At 42.4% G+C, this 7863-nt stretch overlaps 1 pseudogene; it reads left to right on the forward strand.

Annotated features, from left to right (window-relative positions):
• Nucleotides 1–1212: 1212 nt before the first annotated feature.
• On the forward strand, nucleotides 1213–7488 carry LOC136400732 (T-cell surface glycoprotein CD1b-2-like; annotated as a pseudogene).
• The last annotated feature ends 375 nt before the right edge of the window (nucleotides 7489–7863 follow it).

The following is a 7863-nucleotide window of genomic DNA, read 5'->3' on the forward strand; positions in this document are numbered from 1 at the left end:
CCCTTCTTCCTTGTGGCCTAACCAGGACCTAACCACTCCTGAGTGGGCTCTTCCTGAGTGGTCTGCTATCTTTCTAACAGGCTCCCCATCTAGCCCATTCAAATTAATTATTTCCACATTCCTTTATTATTTTCACATTGTCATTAACAGATTTCCTCACACTTCTTCTAAACTGTAGTATTCCACATGATTCACCAGAAAAAGTTCCTTCCCTTTGATCTCTTTACTTTGTAGATTGTTGACTTTACCTTGCTACAATGTCAAGAGCTACTGAAAAGAAGGTCATATACTGGTAGAGAATGTAATTTTCCTATCAAGAACTGCTATGGCATAAGATCATTTTGCTTGAAGTATAAACTGTAGTATTTACTTTATTTGATTTTAGGATATGTGTCTTCAGTTCCATTGTACTGGCAAATGTTTTAAATGTGTTTCTTTTACGGCCCTGGCCATGGATGCATATCATCCTGATAGGCCAAGGTTGCAGGTTCAATACACAGTCACAGCACATATAGTAATCAATATATGGGTAAATAAGTAGAACCACAAACTGATGTTTCTGTTTTTCTTTCTTTCTCTCTCTCTTACCCTTTCTCTTTTTAAAATCAATTAATAAGTGTTAGAAGAACTAAGAACATTGAAAACATGAAAAAATAATGTTTTGCCTTTTGTAAATGGTCAACACACACAAACACACACAAATGTGTTGTTAGGGAGACAAGACAAAAGGATAAAATGAGAAAGAGGAGCCACTGAGAACGTGCAAGGGAAGAGAGGGCCATGCAGAGATAGATGGAGGTTGGGTGGATGAACCAAAAGAATTTTCCTAGATTAAGGCAGGCGATTGTTTCACAGTGCCTTCTGATTTATAAGATGTTACAATAAAAGATTGGCGAAGGAAAATAACCTTTCAAAACTATATGATGGCTTTTTCAGGGTAGTATAAAGAAAGCTGAGGTCAGGAAGAACAGCTGGAAGTCAGGGAGATAAGAAGAAAAATAGGGAAGTCAAGGGCTGGAGTGGAAATGACAGGTAGAGTGGGAGGGTCATGGTGTGGGAGGCACAACTTTTCTCTGATGTGCAACGTGGATGAGGCAGAGACTTGTCCCTTGGAAGAGGAAGTTGCTATAGAGCACTGAGGAAATAATAAGTTTGCTGAGTTCAGAGATCAAATAGCAGCTCAAAGAGTCAGAACTTTTACCTACTGCTGAAATGCTGCTTTTGCCACTTCTGTTGCTAACAGATCTCATCCCAGGTGCTGACAACAAGCGTGGACACAAGCATGTTAAGAGTAACTCTGGCAGGAACTCTGGGTGTGGGAGGTCTGGATGAAAGCATGCTGTGCATACCCCTGAGGGTCTGGGCCAGCCCATCTCCAGCCTTCTTCTTCTATTTTGGAGGTTGAGGATGGAGCCAGAGGCTCTGACAAAAGCAATTGTTTCTGGCATTTTGCTGTATAAACTCTGGTATTTTTTTCCTAGATATTTTGGGTTCTCTTTTCCCCCACCTCTATTCCCTGACGCTTTTCTCTTTTTTTACATTTCCTATCCTTCCACTACCCACAGCTCTCCATGGGCCGACCTCTTTCCATGTCAACCAGATATCATCATTTGTCAACAACACCTATGCACAAAATCAAGGCTCAGGCTGGCTGAATGATTTGCAGATCCATGGCTGGGATAGTGACTCAGGCACCGCCATTTTCCTGAAGTCTTGGTCCAAGGGCAACTTCAGTGATGCAGAGGTGACTGAGGTGGTGGAAACATCACGGGTTTATTTCATTGGCGTCACTCAGATAGTACAGGATCGTGTCAGTGAATTTGAGTTGACATGTGAGTGTTGTTCTCTGATCTGGGGAGATTACCAATGATCTCTCTCTCTCTCTCTCTCTCTCTCTCAGTTCATGCTGCTGCACTGCATGATCTTTCTCTCTCCTTCCCAGTTAATCCTACTGTTTGCACACACATCTCTAGAGCAGTCTTCCTCTTAGATTCCATACCTCCACAAGGTATTTCAGGTTCTTCCTGCTTCTTGCACCTTGTCTGATATAGAACTCCTTTTGTGTATTGATTTTCCCTTTAAACACCAAGAAAGAGGCCTTCACTTTTCCTACCCTGTCCCTGAGTGAACTAAATGTGATTCCTTTGTTTTCAGTCCATCTCCTAAGCATCTCCTGCCTGCTCCTTCTCTCAATGTAATTCTCCCATTTGTCCTGAAATGTGTACCACCTCCTGACTTTACCATCAATCTCCTCAGATTTCCCCCTTCTTTCTTCTCACCCACTGTACTTTACTACAACAGTCTTTTTCCACCACTTATGATATGTTTACTTTTTCCCTGTTCTCTTCTGTGAAAAGGTCTCTGAATAGCCTTGACTGGGTAGCTCAGTGATTTAGAGCACTATCCCAATATGTTAAGTTTGTAGGTTCAACCGCCAGTCAAGGCTTATAGAGAACTCAACCAATGGGTGCATGTATAGGTGGAAAATAATCGATGTTTCTCTCTTTCTCTCTCTCTCTCCCCCTCCCTCCTTCCATCTCTGAAATCAATCAATCAATAAAATTTTTTTAAAAAATTAACAGTCTCAGAATACAACACTTGACAGTCAGGACATGTTCTGAGAAATACATTATTAGATAACGTTATTGTTGTGTAACTATCAGAGTACACTTAAATATACCTAGATAAGATAGCTTACCACACACCTAGTCTATACAGTATAGTTTTTGCTTCAAGGCTAATATACTATACAGCAGATTACTGTACAAAAAATATGTATCATTAAATCAAACAGGCCTGCCCTGTGGTGGTGCAGTGGATAAAGCGTCGACCTGGAAATGCTGAAGTCGCCGGTTCGAAACCCTAGGCTTGCCTGGTCAAGGCACATATGGGAGTTGATGCTTCCTGCTCCTCCCCCCTTCTCTCTCTCTCTCTCTTCTTTCTAAAATGAATAAAAAATAAAAATAAATAAATAAAGAAAATCAAACAGAAGAGTAAATTATGCTATCAAGTGATGCAGTAAACACGACAGGTGTAAGGCTATTTCTGGTATAACACGACATACTTTTACAAAAATTTTTTTTTCTAACTAGGAAGCGCGCATTCTAAAATAAAAATTAAAAATATAATGAATACATAACCTAGTCACATTATTTATTATCATTATCAAGTATTATGTCCTCTACATATTACATTGTTATTCTCTTCTACAACTGGCTGCACAGTTATTTACCTCAGTATCACCACATACACATGAGCAATGCTTTATGCTGTTAACAATGGACATGATGTCAGTAAGCAATGGGAATTTTTCAGCTTCATTATAATCTATGGCAGTGGTCCTCAACCCCTCGGCCACAAACCAATACCAGTCCATGCGCCATTTGGTACCAGTCCGCAGACAAAGAATAAATAACTTACATTATTTTCATTTTATTTATATTTGTCTGAACGATGTTTTATTTTTTAAAAATGACCAGATTCCCTCTGTTACATCTGTCTAAGACTCACTCATGATGCTTGTCTCGGTCACGTGATACATTTATCCGTCCCACCCTAAAGGCCAGTCCATGAAAATGTTTTCTGACATCAAACCAGTCAGTGGCCTAAAAAAGGTTGGGGACCACTGATCTATGGGATTACCCTCTTGTACATAGGTTTTTATTCACTGAAAGTCATTATGTAGCACGTGATGGTAGTGGATTTGCTTTTGGCTCCTTAAACATCTCAGACATTTATGCTCACCCAAATCAAAAGAGTAGGTTCTTTGCCCATCCCTTTCCTCTTTGTTGGCTTTTCAATATATTTTTCTATTTTTTCTTCTATCTAGATCCCTTTGAGATCCAGGCTATAGGTGGCTGTGAGCTGCATTCTGGGGAGACCACTGTAAGCTTCCTGAGGGGAGCTTTGGGAGGAGTGGATTTTGCCAGCTTCCAGAATAATTTGTGTGTGCCTGCTGACAGGGCGGCCCCAGGGCAGAAAGGTTTTGCATACTTATCTCTGAATACCAAGGTCTCATTAATATTATAGAGACACTCCTCTCAAACACCTGTCCTCGATTTCTCTTGGGAGTTCTTGATGCAGGGAAGGCGGAACTGCAGAGACAAGGTTAGTCCTGTTCTCTCTCTAAGACGTTTCTATTTCACTTTCCACCACCTCTTTAAATTTTATGGGAGTAGTTCCCTAAGAGAGAGGAGCTTAATCAATAAATTTTGGGGAGTTCCAAAGGAGTGAAGAATTCACTGTTCAAAGTTGTGGGTTTCTGATTCCCTATGCTCTGGATTAGTGTCATAATGTGACACTGTCCTGCTCCTTTCTGCCCCAGTGAAGCCCGAGGCCTGGCTTTCCAGTGGACCCCCTCCTTGCCTGGTCATCTGCTGCTGGTGTGCCACGTCTCAGGATTTCACCCCAAACCTGTACGGGTGATGTGAATGAGGGGTGAGCAGGAGCATCCAGGAACTCATCAAGGTGACATCCTGCCCAATGCTGACGGGACGTAGTATCTCTGAGTAACCCTGGACGTTTTGGCTGGGGAGGAGGCTAACCTGAATTGCCGAGTAAAGCACAGCAGCCCGGGAGACTAGGACATCGTCCTCCACTGGGGTGAGAAAGAACTGGACCTGGCTGGAAATGGGAGCACATGGTCCACAAACATGGAGGGAGGGGTGAGCAAAATGGTGAGACTTAGTGAGTGTGACAGAGAAACAAGGAGGGAGGGAGGGAGAAAAGGAAAGAAGGAGGAAAAACAAGAGAGAGAAAGAGATAGATGACCTAGGCAGCAATGTTTAACTGGTGTGCCACAGGATTTTTTAAAACACACAGTACCGGCCCTGGCCGGTTGGCTCAGTGGTAGAGCATCGGCCTGGCGTGCAGAAGTCCCAGGTTTGATTCCCTGCCAGGGTACACAGGAGAGGCGCCCATCTGCTTCTCCACCCCTCCCCCTCTCCTTCCTCTCTGTCTCTCTCTTCCCCTCCTGCAGCCAAGGCTCTATTGGAGCAAAGATGGCCCGGGTGCTGGGGATGGTTCTATGGCCTCTGCCACAGGCACTAGAATGGCTCTGGTTGCAACAGAGCAATGCCCCAGATGGGCAGAGCATCGCCCCCTGGTGGGCGTGCCGGGTGGATCCCAGTTGGGCACATGCGGGAGTCTGTCTGACTGCCTCCCAATTTCCAGCTTCAGAAAAATACAAAAAACAAACAAACAAAAAAACAAAACAAAAAACCCACACAGTACTTGGCTATTTAGTAATGAGTGGATTTCTTGGATTGCTATATTTTAAAAATGACAACAGCCAACAAACAATATTCATCTGGTGTGAATGAATCAAATATTACTTTTTTTTTTTATCAGATCAGCTTAAAATATATTTTGTGGGGTGCCACAAAATTTTAGTAATTAGTGTGTGTCATTAGACAAAAAAAAGATTGAAAATCACTCACCTGTGTAAAGCCAGCAGCCAAGGCTGCCATCAGAGCAGCCTCCTGGCCCATGAAGGTTCACATAGGATTCGGACAGTTGGTAAAGAAACAACGGAGCCACAAATTGGTGGGTCATAGTCTTTAATTCTAGCTTGCACCCGGCGGGCAAGTAAAAACACACACTGGGCTCCAAAACCCACTCACATTCAGGGCTCACAAAGCTACTGACTTATCTGAGTTTCCTAGAATCAAAGGTTTCTAACTCACCAGACTTATTCACCTCTGTTCCCCATCTCCTTCCTTCTCCCTGCACAAACTGCCTTCTCACTCAACACTCCACCATCCTGACTGCTTCTCCTGGCCACATGGCCTCTTTCTGCTCTCTGCTCTGCTCCCTCTGCTCTCTCATGCTAATCATCCCAGGAACCAAGAGAGTAAACTCTCGTTCTGCCCCCATTTTATAGTGTAGCTTCACAACCTTTAATCCAATATACAAAATAGGGAAGTCTCTAATACAAAGTCACTTCTCTGAGGCATGATTGGATTGTACCACCCCACATCAAAAAGGGTGAGAAAGGCTTAATCCCAAAACTAAGCCCCATGCCCACAGAGACACACATTAATATCACCTGGGCAACGGCCTCCACGTGGGCAGCACCACTTTAACAAAGTGAGCATAATACATTTTATCTGCCCAACACTGTTATAAAGCACATAAGAATTATGGGCTTATAAATTGGGTGACATGAGACAAGAAGAAATGATAGAAGATAGAGAAGGATTATTGTGTTAGAGAATCTGAGAGGGGAAGTTGAATTTGCCTTTACATCAAAAGCAGGTAAGTGAAGGAGCTGACACTCAGGTGAGCTAAGGAAGGGCAGGAAGAGTCAGAGAATGGGTTTGGCAGTGACATCTGTGTGTCTTCTCCCAATTTTCAGGACATCCTACTTCCACCACGGTGATAATTTTGGCAATAATATTGCCCACCTTTATTCTTTTGATATGTCTTGCATTATGGAACTTGAGGCGAAGGTAAGTTTTAAAAAATCTTTCTTTTCTGTTCACCTCCCACTCTTTTATACCATTTTTATTTATTTACATCACTTCAGCCTCGATCTTCCTTTCATTTATTTTTTAATTTATTGGGTTGACATTGTTCACCAAACCATAGAGGTTTCAAGTGTACAACTCAATATACCACCATCTGCACTCTGCATCCTGCTCCCTCTCCCCAGATCAGTGGCCCTGCCCTCCTCCCCCTCCACCCCCTATTCTCTCTGACTTCTGCCACCCTGTTGTCTATATCTATGTCTTATCTGTTTATATTTTGGGCTAATCCCTTCGCCTTCTTTGATCCAGTCCCCTCTTCTCCTGTCCCTCTGACAGCTGTCCATCTGCTCCCTGTGTCCCTGCCTCTGCACTTTCCCCCACTTCCCACATATTTTATATAAATCTGTGTTTTAATTGTGGTAAAGTATACATGGCATGAAAGTTATTATCTCCATCATTTTAAATGCATAGCTTAACAGTATTAATTACACTTCCATTTCGTGCAATTAATCTCTAGTACTCTTTTCATCTAGAAAAATTAAAGTTGTATACCCATTAAACAACATCTTGTCGTTTCACGGTCTTCTGGGCCCAGACATCCAACATTCCACTTTCTGCCTGTATAAATGTGACTACTCTACACACCTCATCTCAGTGAAATTATTATTTGGTGTTTTTTTATGACTGGATTATTTTATTTAGCATAATGTACTTATGGTTCAGCTATGTTGTAACATGTGTCAGAATTTATTTTCTTTTTAAGGAAGGCTGAATAATATTCTATTGTATTTATATAACATGTTTGTTTATTTATTCACCTGGCAATGGATATCTGGGTTGATTCTATCTTTTGGTCATTATGAATAATTCTGGTATGAAATGGGTGTACTAATATATCTTATGTAGAGCTAAAATTGCTTGTGTTAACAGGTCATATCAGAATATTCAGTGAGATTTCATCATGTCTCCTTTCCCATTTGGAATAAATACCCAGAAGACCAGAAGCTCAAGTTGTCAGCACAGGAGTCAATGTCATCATATTTAATAAAATGATTATCATATTTGATCAACTCAGAGTTTTCTTAGGTTGTGAGATATATTATAATTTACACAATAGCAAAAAGAGAATTAAGAACTATAAGATGGCCCTGGCCAGTTGGCTCAGCAGTAGAGCATCGGCCTGGCGTGTGGGGGTCCTGGGTTTGATTCCCGGCCAGGGCACATAGGAGAGGTGCCCATTTGCTTCTCCACCCCCCCTTCCTCTCTGTTTCTCTCTTCCCCTCCTGCAGCGAGGCTCCATTGGAGCAAAGATGGCCCAGGCAATGGGGATGGCTCCTTGGCCTCTGCCCCAGGCGCTAGAGTGGCTCTGGTCATGGCAGAGCGATGCCTCAGAGGG

The sequence above is a fragment of the Saccopteryx leptura genome, chromosome 3 (assembly GCF_036850995.1).
Source record: "Saccopteryx leptura isolate mSacLep1 chromosome 3, mSacLep1_pri_phased_curated, whole genome shotgun sequence".
Taxonomy (NCBI): domain Eukaryota; kingdom Metazoa; phylum Chordata; class Mammalia; order Chiroptera; family Emballonuridae; genus Saccopteryx; species Saccopteryx leptura.